The following is a 16337-nucleotide window of genomic DNA, read 5'->3' on the forward strand; positions in this document are numbered from 1 at the left end:
TTATGCAAGAAACAAAATTGATTGTTCTTCAACTATTCTGGACAGAAATTTTGTGACTTATTCATCTTCAACTCATTGTGCACGAAACGCTAGAAAATTAAGGATGGTTCAGCCCCACACATGCAAGAATAATGGGATTCGTGGTTAATAACGTTGGTGAGGTACACGAAATCAGGAAGCCAGAAAACAAGTACCATCACATCAGTACTACTTATCAGTAGACATGACTTCTACTCATCCACATTAATTTGCAATTAAAAGATGAGAGATTTGTGGAAATCGTACAAATAGAAGCAGCTCAAATTATGAATTAGCAAATTTACTTAAACAAAGTCTTCTATTAATTTGGAACAACCTGTAATTTCCTAGTGTTTTGTTGTTATTTTTTTTTGGACAGTAAAAATTCTCTCTGTATAACTACTAAACAAAGTACTTATTTCTCGTTTCAATTTATTCTTCTCAGATGTAGGCAAAATTTTGTTTATGCCAACATGTTTAGGAAAGCATTTGGTTACATTTTTTTAATTTTGTTTAAAATTTTTTTATATGTAGTAACACAACACAACTAACCGATACTTACCAAAGCATTTAGTTATAGGGTTCTTTTTTTTTTTTCTTTTTCCTCATAATATTACGACTAATCAAATGGTTGCATCAAGACAAACGTATTATAATTCAGCAGCTTGACAAACTGATCCCAAATGGTGGGACAAATAATAACATAAAATCAAGACTAAAGTTTCATTTAGTAACATTTGAATCCAAAACCTCTTTTTTTTTTTTGTCCTTCACTTAATTGTTTTTACCACTAAATCAAGGTATCGCTGGCTTTCTTGTAACTAATAATAATTAAAAGTGGTTATTATCACTTTAACCCCTTCAACTATATCACTACTATCAGTTTACCCCACAACATTATCTTTTAGTCACTCAACCCTATAAGTAATTCAACTCAACATGTTAAGAAATTTTGGACAAAAATACCCTTTTATTTTATAGCATTACTATATTGTTATTATTACTTTATTCTTTTAAATTATAGTGATATAATCACTTTAATTCCTAACATTATTTTCTAGGCATTTTACTTCATCGTTAATCTAATTAGTATGGTCAAAAATTTTTAAATATATTGACCCTTTTATATATATAATTAAAAATAAAAAAGTTGAAATGATTATTCTTCTTTTTTTCACTTTAAGAGATCCAAAAATATAAAATTAAAAGGTTTTTCTCAAATTTCTTTTTTCACACTTATTAATACTAGGAAAAGAAAAAGAGATAGGAAAGAAGGAGACAGAAAATTAGATTTTGTAAAGAAAATAATAAAGAAAAATCTAACATTATCGTATTAATTTAAGGTTATTGGGATTAGGATTGAAATTTAGTGGTAAACAGTAAAGTAAAATAATTTTAAAATAATATAAGTATTTAATTCTTACTTATTTATATTTAAAAAAAAGAATTGAGCTGTCTCTCTCTCTCTCTCTCTATCTCTCTCTCCCCCTCTCCCTCCCCCTCCCAATCTTTCTATTTGTTTTAATATTAATAAGATTGTTAAGAAGAAAGAGATTAATGCTTTGACTTTTTTCCTTGATACTAAAGATGAAAAGTGCCACTTTAAATTTTTTTTATTGTTTTTATTATACAAAGAGGAGGGTACTTCCTCTAAAATTTTTTAACTTGTTAAGTTGGTTTAATGGTGGGATTAATTGCCTAAAAAATAACTTTATGCGGTAAATTGATAATGAGGCTATAGTTTATGGGGGTAAAGTGATAATAACTTTTAGGGCTAAACTTGTCTTTTTACTTTAATTAATAAACTCCGTTAAGTTTGACCGTTAGTTTTGGGGGTAAAGTAACTAAAAAATAATGTTAAGGAGAAAATTGATAGTAACACCAAACGTTAAGGGGGTAAAGTGATAATAACCCTAATAAAAATAGTACCTTTGCTTCACACGTGTCAATACACTAAGTACAAAAGTATAATAATCTAAAAAGTTATGCTAGGCAAACATACTAGTATTTCTGATGATTAACAGATAAAAGAAATTGATAATAAATCAGATGCAAAAATTGAAGTCGTTGGTATAGTGTTGTTGAGCAATTTTTAAAAAATTAAATGTAATCCGTATAGGAGATTGGTTTGTCATTAGCGCAATTTTTTGCCATTGTTGCATATAATCACTTGCTAATTTTGTGATTTAGCATATTGATCAAACCTGTTAAAATACTCTGTCCTATAGCCAAAAATGTTTTTCTCCCTTCGAAATGTGGAAAGATTTTAAACACTTTACTTACAAATTAGACCTTATGTGCAAAAAAATTTTAGAAACTTTCATGTTAATTCGAATATTATAGGTATATAAAGTCTGACTCTTCAAAATATTTTTTTATCCCAATGTTGATTTGGAAGTTGTGAAAATTCTGTATTGCAAATTAATTAGCGAACAAAATCTCATGATCAAACGGGTGTTGGGAATTGCAAATTCATTGTAATTCAAGGCATCTTCTCTTAGCCGTGGTGGGAATTTTAGTAGGATCTAAGAGCCTGTCAAAACTAAATTGCCAAGGTCCAAGGATGATCCAAATTGATGAGTTTTAACATTTTGAAGTTGAACAGGATGCCTCAAGGTAAATTTATAAGTTGGGCAGTCTTGAAGAGTACATAATTTCTAACAATAAGAAAGAACTAATAAGTAGTGCACATGAATGAAACTTTTCACGGACAATGTTATTTGTCACCTTCAAATACTAAGTCTTGGTCATTTTGCAAGAAACTGAAGTGATGGTTCCTCGAGTATTCCGAACGATGACTTTGTATAGAAATTTGTGATATAGAACTTCATATCATCCTACAGGAAACGCAAGAAAATCAATGACGCCTCAACCCCACAAATGGAAGAATAATCGAATTTGTGGTTAATAACGTTGGTGATATCCCGAAAGAAAAAGTCAATACAATCAATATTATCGATCAACGGGACTGACCTCTACTCATCCACATCAATTTGCAATTAATAGATGAGAGATATGTATGCAAATCATCTTAATAGAAGAAGCCATATACTGAATTAGTGAATTTACCTAAATAATATCTTCTATGAATGGATATTTCTAACAGGTATATAGTGGGTGCTGGTTAGCAACAAGTGCCCATTTCTTTAGACTAGTAATAGATCACGTGCTTTGCACGTGATTGTAATATCTTAAAATATATTATTTTTCAGATACTAAAATTTTTTTATGAAATTTTGATTGTCAACATCATAATATAGTATTTTTATGTTATTTATTTTTTAAGCTAGTTACTTTTAAAAATTTTATTAAATGAAAAGAGACACAAAACATTCTAATGTAGTTAACATATCCCTTAGAATTGAATTTGAAATCATGAATGAAACACTTTTTTATTTATAGCTTGAACTCTAATATATCAAATATTGATAATATCATGTGTTATCAAAATTATTGTATATTCATGACTCTATTGCATATAAACCACAATCATCACAATTTTTTATAAACGAAGAATATAATTAAGATAGAAAAATAAACATACATGTAATTTGAATTCTTTGTATTATGTTAATTCTATTTTTGTCAATAATGGAGTATAAATGATCCACCACATAAAGTTTTTCTGGCTTATACATTCTAACAATTGAAATTTTATAGATAGAGATAGTTGGAGTTTTTTTATTTTCCTTTTCTTTTATTCATGTTTTCTGCACAATCCAATGCAAAGCAAGAGCAACAATTCTACTTTTTTCATACGAGGACAATATTTTTGGTTTTAATATTGGTTTTTTTGATGATCATGAAATTGGAATGAGAATTGTGGCTAATTAATAATTTTAATATTAATTTTTTTATATTGCAGTGTTTTAGTTTTTAATTGCCAACTTTTAATCCATAACCGCTATCATTATTATCAATTATTGGAATGCATTAAATCTGTCTAATTACAATTGTCACCATAAATGGAATTTACTTAATTTTAAAGCTTTTCATTTGATAATCGCTTCCATTATTCACTAATATTGCAATACAATAAATATATGTAATCATTAGAAAAATAAGGGTATTTTGGATGTCACCAAAAACAATTTGGATATCATTTTCATTTTATCATTCTTCATTTTATATCTACTCTTATTATACTCCTTATTTTATCATTGGAGATGGTTTCTGACTTGATGGATGAATTTGGTTTGCTCAAACCAAAACAAATGTAGCAATACTATATTATTGTTAATAACAATGTTTGTCTTCCCCTGGATATCAGTGATTTGGATGTTGTCTTTGCTATTATTTGAATTGTATTCTAGCTTTTTAATTCATTTGCTATTTACTTTATGTCATTTTATAAATAGTTTTCAATTTTATTTCAGTTTTTCTTGTTTTGATCAGTTGCTATTAATGATAATAGTAATTTGTATGGTGCTATTTTAGATTTCTTTTTTCTAGCTTAATACTGCTATTTCAGTTATAAAGGTGTCATCATTTTTTGTATATTGAAATTTTATTGGGTGCAACATGAAAAATTCTTCATATTGGTAAAAGTGCATAATTGTAAATTTTACTTGTGATATTTGTGTGAAGATATACAGATGAATAAGGGTTTTCTTGTCATTGTATGTTTCTCCATTTCTAGAGAGTATCTATTTTTTGAAATTGATTTTTTTTAATAATCTCAACTACTGACTAATGAGAAATTTTCATGCTTCAATTAAGAAATTTTGATACGTATAATAATAGAAAATGGAGTCCAAGGGTAGGTAAATAGTTTTTAATGAGGAATTTTTAATTATAATTACCAATACCACTAAAATGTAATCAATTGGAGTGTTTTATTTCTTTTAATTAGTGTCACATTAAAATGCAATAATTAAAAGACATGAGGGTAATTTAGGAATAACAAAAACTAAGATAAAAAAGTGCTTATACTTGCACTACCCAATACCAACATTCATACTTTTTATATAGTAATGATAAACTATTTATTAATTTGAAAAAATTTGCAGTTTCCTAGTATTTTGCTCTTATTTCTTTTTTGGGTGGTAAATTCTATCAAGGCACCAATTGCAGTACCTACAACTAGCACGAAATCTTTCATTATTGGGGGAACTTGTAGACAATGAGTACTGAAATGACTTTTCAGGGTTTATGTCCTCAACCATTCCCACGCTCAAGTCAATGTTAAGGCAAAATAATTACAATTAAAATGAATGCCCCAGTTCCACAAATAGTTGGCAATTATGGGCTCATAAGCAAAATGATTGCAAACTTTGTTATTGGGAGGCATGCATATGTATCATTAATCAGCTGAACACTTTTTTTTTTATTATTTGGTTGGTTGAAGAAATTGATCAGCTTAACACTTAACCAAGGCTCTATCTCTACAAATAATACATGGGATAATTTTAGAAACCTCGCATGAGGTTTCTAACTATTTTAATGGCCTCCCTCTAGGTTTCAAAAATTACACTAGCAACCCTTGAAGTTAATTATCTTGTAACATTTAGACCCAATTAATAATTAAAAGTGATATTGTGAGAGAGAAAATAATATAATTTTATCATTACCCCTCATCTGCTACATTATTTAATTAATTTATTACTAACACACACGTTAAATAAAAACACTAAAATTTGTTGTTTATCATTAGGGATTAAATCACATATATCATCAAAAAATATATATCATTTATATTTTTCACTTAATATAAGATTCAAATTACCCTTTTCAGTTATATCCCCGTTGTCAAACATGATCAACAATAAATAATTAAAAAAATTGGCAACCAAAATATTACAGAGAACAACCTTTAATATCATAAATATTCTTGTTAGCATATTAAGGTTTGTTGTTGAGATTTTTATGGTATTAAAGTTCGCTCTTTTTAATATTTTGGTTACAGAATTTTTGATTATTTGTTGTTAATCATGTTTGACAATGAATTTTGTAATTGAAAGAGTAATTTTGATCTTAGATTAAGTGAAATATATAGAATGATATACTTCTTTTGATGTCATATGTGATTTAATCCATGATGATAAATAGCAAATTCTAGTATTTTATTTAATGTTTAGGCTTGTATTAGATTAATTAATCAATTTAGTAGATGAAGAATAATGGTGGAATCATATTGACAAGGTGTCAAACCTGTGCAATAATAAATACCTACTCGAGAAAAATGTAAATTTTACATATAGCGGTGAGTAGGGTCGATTCCACAGGGACTGGGAATAATTCGTTTCTTCTCGAGTTCAGAGTATGGGGGTTTTTGATGGGAGGAAAATAAAAAATGAAATAAAACAAACAAAATTCAAAACTAACTCACAAAGCACAATTTACTAAAAATAGCAATTAATAAAAGTTCTACCCAAAGGATCAACTGCTCAGGCATGGTCCAATTAAATGCTCATCGATACAAAGATATTTCATCCATTTATCACTAGGTTGGTTATAGCTATCAATAAGCTCTGACAACCAGTTCTTCCTTACTTTTTCGACAGTCAAGGTACGACCATTGACTGCTTCTCTAACCAGATAACAACCCTAGGTACGACCGTAGGAATTTAATTACGCAATTGCATTAAAGCTAGAAGAACCCAACCCTAACCAATAAACACGTTAAGAGGGTTTATTTAAATTAGATCTTGCGTTTCCCCATCATAAAGCCAATTATGGTGGTTGCCACGAGGTGTTAACTAAATGAACAATTACGGATTCTATTTAATTAACGTGGCAGTAGGCTATTAAATTAAATCAAATACCCGGCCGTTGATATTCAATTAATAAAATACCCATGAACAATTAATTCAGAAAACGCACGAATAATAACAATTGGAAGAATTAATAAAATTCGATTAGATCTCACAGATGTTATGGACCGCGCCCTCGCGTCGACCTCTGAGTAGAGGAGAAAATTAGCCACGCCTCATCATGTCAATCCCATGTGATTTAATTGAAAACATCCGTGCAAACATCACAGAATTTGGAACGATGAAGCACTGAAGAAAGAAAAAGGAAAAAGTCTTTCTTGTCTTTGCGTTGATGTTTGTACTGAAGCCCACAAGCATAACGCAAAAGCCAACGAAAATTGTACAGAGCCAAAGTAAAAGCAGAATAGTCAAAAGCCTCCCAGCCAAAAGCAAAACGAAAGTTTACGACGTCTGACGGCTAGGGAAAAAAAGAAACTAAAGCTAATCTATTGCTTCCTAGTCCGCGGGTCCCTTTGCTTGTTTTCTTATATAATGCCGCAGGAGAAGTCCACCCAGGAGCAAAGCTCTTGTTTAAAGGTTCTAATCCAGTGCTTCGGGTTCGCGTGGACCGGCATCCTTAGATGGCTTTTCTTTCTCCAATTAATCCCGCGGATCCGTCCTTTTGATGTACCTCTTCCTTTCTCTGGCGTGGTCACGCCATGAAATAGAGAGTCTTCTGGAATTTTGCCTCGTGAAAGCATTTTTTACACCAACCACCTATAATTCATACAAATATGAAATATGAGCTAAACCTCAATATTTAGCACAGTAAGTAGCCAAAATTAGGTCAAAATAACAGTGTAAAATGTGCCGAATAATCGCTCTATCAAATCCCCCCACACCTAGACAATGCTTGCCTTCAAGCATTTCGAAACTCAGAGATACAACCAGGGAAACAAAGGTCATGTGGTGATCTATACTAGCATAAGCACCTCAAATCCTTGACAATGTCGCCAAAATGAGAGTACACATATGAATACTAGGAACGCTCAAATCAACATCAGAGAATGGCATTACCATAGGCTTGCATATTTATCACATCTCCACCACTCAAAAGTGAACTAAATACACAAATCAAAGGGACTTTAATAGGGTTGCAATGGGGTTTAGGTAAAAGGTGGGATAAGAAGGTAAAAATAGGGTGTAATGTGTCAAGAGAATGTCCAATATCCACTACATAACCACAATGCTTTACCGGGGCAATTTCTCAAGTAGGGCGTTTTCATTTGTTGCTTTCATTGTGCAAGTGTCGAAAATCGTTCCTCTTTTTTTTTTTTTTTTTTTTGGAGGGGACGTCTAGCAAGGCGGGGGCACGCCCTGGAAGACAGAGTCTTCTGCTCACCAGCTTTTTACCGATTTTCCCTTTTTTTTTTCTTTTCTTTATTTTTTTTTCTTGGCTTTTCTTTCGATCTCAGATGTACAGAAACAGCACCATACAACATCTTTTTGACAACACTTGTGCCCATAGATTTATTTGCCTTGCACAAGTAATGAATTTCAGACATCCCTTAATGACACAAGATTGAACAAGAAAGTCTAAAAAGGTCATGGGTTATCAAACAAGGCTAACAAGCAAAAGTAAAGGATAAAAACTCAAGTTGGTTCACTATTCGGAAATAAGATGAAGGCATGGTTTGTAGAAAGTTAAAGAAGGTCAAATCCTAAATGCCCTTATCATTTCAAATGCATCCAGTTCAACAAAATGTGGTCTCGACATGTATAAAATAGCAAGTTCTAGAATGCCGATACCATGTGTGATACCCACTCAATCAAACAAAAATAGAGCAAACAAGAATAATGTGCTCATGCATGGATCAAAAGCTCCCAAAAGTCACAAAAGTGGGTCAAGTCCAGTATATCCAACATTCAACAATACTGTCAAGGCAAAACGAAATGCATAGCTAGTATATCTAACAACATGCCCATGCACCTTGATTGAGTTATTCATCATAGCAAAGAACTCAACTAACTACACTTTTTTTCTTTCTTTTTTTTCTTCATTTTCCTCCTCTTTTTTTTTCATTTTTTTTTGGTGTTTCTCTTTTTTTTTTTTGTTTTAAAAGCAAAGCAAAAGGAGATAATAATGGAAGCCATCCCCCCACACCTAATACCTACATTGTCCTCAATGTAGAAAAGATGAATGAAGTATAAGGAGAAAAGGAGAGAAACTTCCCTGACCACCGAGAGGGTGCAGTGAGACACTAAAGCAGAGGAGGGTGAGGTGGTTGGAATCCAATGTGAGCAAAAAAAGCTGTCTGATGAGAGAGATAGTGACGGTGGGGAAGGCAGCGACGTGCGATGGATGGCGCGAGAAGGAGAGAGAAAGTTTCTAGTGGCGGTGGACAAGTGGGAAACCTTGAAAAACTCAGACAAAACAAAGAAAATTGAAAAGTAGAAACTGAGACAATGGAAATTGACAAGGCCATACAAGACAAGAAAAGAGAAAAGTAGAAGGTGGGATTAGAGAGTATCCTGGTCAATCTTTGACTGTCGTTGGCGCAAAGGCTGGAAGGCGTGGGCACGCCTTGGAAGCTATAATCTTCTGACCGTCAATTCCAAAACTTCACTGCTTAGGCGTGACCACCTAGCGTGGGCATGTCTAACTTCCTGCTTCCTGCCATAAAACAAAAACCCAATAAATGACACTAACACTCAACAAAAAATTTCAAAAATATAAGAAAACTAAAACAAAAGAAGCCTTGGGTTGCCTCCCAAGCAGCGCCTTTCTTTAATGTTTTTGGCTAGACATCGTCATATTTATTCATGGAGGATAAAATCGTGTAGCTCGTTTCAGCGCTTCATCTTCTATGTAGTCCTGATATCCCTCGTAAATAGAGCAATTCTTGAGCACACGAGCTACGGACTTCCATGGATCAGTAGATGGCGCCAAACAAACAAGTGATGACCTTAAATCTTCACTCACTCCTCCATCAAGAGCACTTATTGGTCCGAGATATTTTGCCATCATGACTCTTAACTTATTCCTGGCATGAAATTCAAAATCGTCTGATATAATAAAATCAATCTCACTAACAGGAATTAAAGAATAAAAGTCAGAAAAATATTGATCAAGGAATGGAGGAGATGTCACCGCATTTGGATTGTTCACTGGATTCATTCACTTGCACCATTTGATGTTGGGGTCTCAATTCTTGCGATTTAACTTTCTTTTCAACTGCATCTTTAGATTCTTCTTCTTGAGACTCTTGCAGTACCATATCATTTGTCAGAATAATTGCACTCTCGTCTTTCTTATGGCCGATAATAGTCGGTGAGGGCAATTCTTCATAAACTGGAGAAATCAATTTGCTCATTTTAGATGCCCATTCACGCCTTCCTTCTTTCATCTCTTTACTCATCTTTTGTGTCTCCTGTTGAAGTTGATGTACCTCCTGTTGAATTTGATATGTGTTAGTAGCTATTAATTCAACTATTTCTTCAAGAGACATACCTGACATGGATGACGGTTCTTGAGACTCTAGCTGTTGAAAATCTATTGGCCTTTGTTGATAATTAAAATTGGAATCATCCCACCATTCTTGCTCATACCCATTTGAATAAGGGTCATACCACGTTTGAGACCAGGGTGAAAAATCTCCATAATTATTGAGTGGGACACTTAGATTATCTTGATATTCGGGGCACATACCGGTTAAATGATCCCTGGCATAACAAATTTTACAGGTTGCAGCAACCATTGTTTCTCTAATAGAGTTTAGTGCCTCTGAATATGCAAACTTAGCAAAAAAACAAGCCTCATTGCCTTCCCTGGAAACAAAATCCAGTCTATCACCAAAATACGGAGTGTTAGCAGCCATAAACTAGTAAAGAAAAAAAAGAAAAAAAATAAGAGGGGAAAAAAATGGAAATGAAAATAAAATGAACTAAAAAAGAAACAAATTAAATAGGCACCAGTCCCCGGCAACGGGGCCAAAAATTGACAGGGTGTCAAACCTGTGCAATAATAAATACCTACTCGAGAAAAATGTAAATTTTACATATAGCGGTGAGTAGGGTCGATTCCACAGGGACTGGGAATAATTCGTTTCTTCTCGAGTTCAGAGTATGGGGGGTTTTTGATGGGAGGAAAATAAAAAATGAAATAAAACAAACAAAATTCAAAACTAACTCACAAAGCACAATTTACTAAAAATAGCAATTAATAAAAGTTCTACCCAAAGGATCAACTGCTCAGGCACGGTCCAATTAAATGCTCATCGATGCAAAGATATTTCATCCATTTATCACTAGGTTGGTTATAGCTATCAATAAGGTCTGACAACCAGTTCTTCCTTACTTTTTCGACAGTCAAGGTACGACCATTGACTGCTTCTCTAACCAGATAACAACCCTAGGTACGACCGTAGTAATTTAATTACCCAATTGCATTAAAGCTAGAAGAACCCAACTCTAACCAATAAACACGCTAAGAGGGTTTATTTAAATTAGATCTTGCGTTTCCCCATCATAAAGCCAATTATGGTGGTTGCCACGAGGTGTTAACTAAATGAACAATTACGGGTTCTATTTAATTAACGTGGCAATAGGCTATTAAATTAAATCAAATACCCGGCCGTTGATATTCAATTAATAAAATACCCATGAACAATTAATTCAGAAAACGCACGAATAGTAACAATTGGAAGAATTAATAAAATTCGATTAGATCTCACAGATGTTATGGACCGCGCCCTCGCGTCGACCTCTGAGTAGAGGAGAAAATTAGCCGCGCCTCATCATGTCAATCCCATGTGATTTAATTGAAAACATCCGCGCAAACATCACAGAATTTGGAACGATGAAGCACTGAAGAAAGAAGAAGGAAAAAGTCTTCCTTGTCTTTGCGTTGATGTTTGTACTGAAGCCCACAAGCATAACGCAAAAGCCAACGAAAATTGTACAGAGCCAAAGTAAAAATGAAAGAGTCAAAAGCCTCCCAGCCAAAAGCAAAACGAAAGTTTACGACGTCTGACGGCTAGGGAAACATAAAACTAAAGCTAATCTATTGCTTCTTAGTGCCGCGGGTCCCTTTGCTTGTTTTCTTATATAATGCCGCAGGAGAAGTCCACCCAGGAGCAAAGCTCTTGTTTAAAGGTTCTGATCCAGTGCTTCGGGTTCGCGTGGACCGGCATCCTTAGTTGGCTTTTCTTCAATTAATCCCGCGAGTCCGTCCTTTTGATGTACCTCTTCCTTTCTCTGGCGTGGTCACGCCATGAAATTAAGAGTCTTCTGGAATTTTGCCTCGTAAAAGCATTTTTTACACCAACCACCTATAATTCATACAAATATGAAATATGAGCTAAACCTCAATACTTAGCACAGTAAGTAGCCAAAATTAAGACAAAATGCAAAATGTGCCAAATAACTGCTCTATCATAAATTCAATTAAATTTCTATTATTTGACTAGTACAAATTTTAGAAAAGGAAAATAACAAATAAATGATATTTCTATTTGCTTAGAACTAAGAATTTGAAAAAAGAAAACTAATTTGAAAAAAATAACAAGAAAATATCAACATAATAGAGTGATAGTTTTGTTCTACAAGGGGTTAAGTGACACCAAAAAAAAATTAGGGGGATAAATATTTGAGGATTAGGGTACATCTAGAGGTGGCAATTTGTCCCAAATCCCAATGGGTTACCCATGCCCATGGGGACTTTGGGCGGGATGGGTACTGGAATTTGATATTGAGTTTAAAATGGGACAAATCCTAATTGTACCCATTAATTGATGAAAAATTTTGGGAAATACTTGGGTACCCATTGGGCTCAAATAGCAAGGGCTCCGTTTGGATTAACTGTTTTTGGGGGTGTTTTTGAAATATTTTATTGTAGCAGTGTATATGAAAAATTTTTACTATAAAATTTTTTTGAAATAGTTGATATACTAATATGGATGGGATATTTTTTGAGTTATTGTATATTACTGTAACATTGTATTTGAAAAACTTATTTTTTGAAAAAATAGTCAATCCAAACGGAGTCTTAGATTCAAAAATTATCTTTAACAATTTTTATAGTCATACCAGCGAATATAATCTAGTAGTCTTCCTAATCATTATCCACAAGAATTTTCAGCATTTCAGTCAGTTTAGACCTGTCATCCTTGGATAATGATGAGGATAAATATTCAACACCCTAAGTATCTTGGCCATTTTGATATATGTTGGAATATGACTGTATATCTATCTTTTCCTTTATTTGTTAATCCAATTTTTGGTGGGAATTCTGAGTATAAAGCACTTGCATATTTATTTAATAAAACTAAAAGAAATTTAATAAATCAAAAATATAAAAATTATATAAAAAAATAAAAAATGAATTAAAGGAAAAAAAATATGTAGAAAATAAATTTGGGCATTGGGCGGGATCAATTTAAACCCATTCCAAAGTGATCCCACCCAAGTTAGTCCCAAAACACATATGGGTAAGATTGGACCCAAACCCATATGACTCGTTTCCATCTCAAACCCAAGTAAATCCCGCCCATCCCTCCCATTTTGCCACCTCTACTCCTCACCCATAAAATGATCTCCACCTCTAATTTTATAGTACTTCATGTTGTCCGATCATTTTAAATGAATAGCAATTATATGAATTAAAATAAAAAAGAAAAAAACTTAATACCCAAATTAAAAATTTGTATTTTAACTAAAATAGCGCTACCAATCATTAACACCTAACTGAAATAGCACTATCAATCTTTTACACCCATCATTAACACAAAAAAAAACTGAAAAAGTTCATTAAAATGGAAGATAAAATCAGAAGATGTGATGAAGGAGAACATGCACCAAAAAACAAATGAAAAATTTTGCTGAAATGACATCAAGGAGAACATTTACATCACCCAAAGGGAATACAGGAAGCCGTGGATAGAATACTTAGAAACCATAAAAAGGAAATTACACATTAGAAATTCAATATCTTAGAAATGTTGTAGTTTAGAAAATATATACACTCCCAAAACACATGAGATATTACTAGCTACCAATAATAGCACCATATAAATAAGGTCTAAAAACCCCATGCCTTGTGGGTTAGAACTTTTTAGACAGCTTCTCTTTCATTTTCTGAACTGCACTCTTAAGAGTTTCTTCATCGTTGCAAAAGGTAAACCCTTACAAGATTCTTTCCCTCTTCTGGATTCAAGTAAAAGACACTAGTTGGAATTTTGCCACAATGCCAACTTCCTTGATCAGATACTCACAGAAGGCAACATCGTTTTCCAGCCCAAAAGGAGTGTGATCCACCATTACAAAATAAGTTCCACTGGAAGGATAAACTATGAAACCTGCAGCCTTCAATCCATCAACAAGGATCAATTTCTTCGCCATGTAACTAGTCTTTAGCTCCTGATAGTAGGAATCTGGGGCTCTGAGAGCTGTTGCAGCAGCATACTGCATTGGAGTTGATGTTGCAAATGTGAGGAAAGAATGGGCTTGTCTCACTCCCCATGTCAAATGTGGAGGAGCTATTTGCCCACCCAGTCTTCCAACCGGTTAAGGAAAATGTCTTTCCTAACGAATTCTGAGTGACGGTTCTCCCATACATCCTAGGAAGGGAAGCCATAGAAATGTGATCCATTTCGAAAGCCAGCTTGTCATAAACTTTATCTGTACATGTTAGGAAATAGTAATAACTACAACCACAGAAAATGGCTTTGACGTGAAGATTCATTTTTCTTAAGAAAATTTGTCTCCACTATTCTACTATCAGATTTGCGGCAATTCCCTCTTGGAATAACAGCCAACCAAAATTTTCACATAGTAATATGAAGAAATTCTCCCAAAAATGGTTCAAAAAATATTGTTTTGAAAGAAATAGAAGGATAGTAAAACTAGAAGTAAAAGTGAGACTTCTTAACATCTGAACGTCCTTATTTACAACGTTCAAATACCCCAAAAGAAATGTCATGTCTTTTGAAGACATATTTTTTTATGAATAGGCACCTTTTAAAATGAATGGACACTAAACGGACATTTAAGAGTTATATCATTAGACGCAGCCCCTAAAAGAAAATCGTTTAGTTAAGAAGAAATTTTAAAACAAAATTAATTAAAATTAATTTCGGTTCTTAAGACTCAAGTGCCAAATTTTTAACCATTAAAGTTATATTCTAATTCAATAGTCAACAGGATAAATGTATGTGCAATTTTGAACTTTTCCTCCAAAATTTCCCACAATCCAAATTTATTTAAATAGGTGTGGACTTGATTATAAACCTCTTCTATTCTTCACACACTTTCAATGTGGAATTCATCACTAACTATTTCCTACAGTAAAAATTAGAACGTCATTCTGGATGCACAAAGATACTATTGCCCTAAGTTCTTCTCGAGCAAACATCTTCCCCGTGGGATTATGGGGACTATTGATTAGGATTGCTTGAGTATTCTTGGAGATGATAGACCTGACCTCATCAAGGGGTATTGAAAAATCTGGAGGCCGTAGAGTTACACTCTTTATTTTAGCACCAGCCATGCACAATGTGGCTTCATACGAGTCACAAAAAGGATCACTTCATCATCTGGATCTATTAAGCCTGAAATGGTTGCAGCAATTGCTTACAGCTGAGTTGAGGGTCTGGCACACCATATCCACGAGCATATTGATTTCGCCCGTCTTTAATAGCTTGGATAGCTGCTTCTTTAACAAATTCGGGTCCGTTAAAATTGGGAAAGCCTTGCCCTAGTTTAATAGCTCCATGCTTAACTGCAAGCATGCTCATTTGTGTGAAGACTGTGGTTTTAAACTTCTCCAATCTCTTTGCGACCTGAAGATTCAAGATTAAAATGTGAAAAGTTGAAAGATAAAAATAGAATACTGAACAAGATCAGAAAATAACGATGAATAGGCAACCAATCAGAAATAACAAATCAAAATGACGAACAAAGCAACCCAAAAGGAGGCAAATAATAACGAATACTATGCGATTGAATGAAACAGGAAGTCAACATATTAAGTACAAATAAACCAAATTAATAAATAAATATGATGACGGTAAAAGAACAGGATAGAAATGTTGTAAAAAATAGATATTTCAAAAGATTTTTACTGTTCGGATAAGAGTTTCATTTGATAAAATCTCATCAGAAATATTTGTTCCTATTTTGAGGGAAGAATTGTTCAAAGATAAGATTTTGCTAAAGGCCAAATTCAAGAAATCAGAACGTGAGACATCTTCGGTCAAGTGGCCTTCCCAATGGTCTGACATTTTCCAATAGCCTTTTCCAATAGCTCACAACAAAGGATAGACCTTTGACTACTTCAAAGGATAAGTCTGGTACGGATGCATGCCTATTCTCACGAGAAATCAGCTTACAAATTCTATCTCTTCCGTATTTTGTATCATCAAGAAGCCTATAAATAGAACCATTTGGCAGGTTCAATTTCACTCGAAAAAATGAAGTCTACACTTCAAACTCTCTCCTCCTTCTTTTCTATTTGCTTTCCTTGACTGTCTTATTTCAACTGCTGGTTTTGTTCCAAAATTTTGCTGGTTCTACCTCCCTCTCAACAAATAGAGGAAGACTTGTTTAATTCTGGGAAAACATTTCAATACC

At 33.2% G+C, this 16337-nt stretch overlaps 1 pseudogene; it reads right to left on the reverse strand.

Moving 5' to 3' along the window:
- Positions 1 to 11492: 11492 nt before the first annotated feature.
- LOC113783277 lies at positions 11493 to 15988 on the reverse strand (annotated as a pseudogene).
- Between the last annotated feature and the right edge of the window lie 349 nt (positions 15989 to 16337).

The sequence above is a fragment of the Coffea eugenioides genome, chromosome 9, assembly GCF_003713205.1.
Source record: "Coffea eugenioides isolate CCC68of chromosome 9, Ceug_1.0, whole genome shotgun sequence".
In the NCBI taxonomy this organism is placed as follows: domain Eukaryota; kingdom Viridiplantae; phylum Streptophyta; class Magnoliopsida; order Gentianales; family Rubiaceae; genus Coffea; species Coffea eugenioides.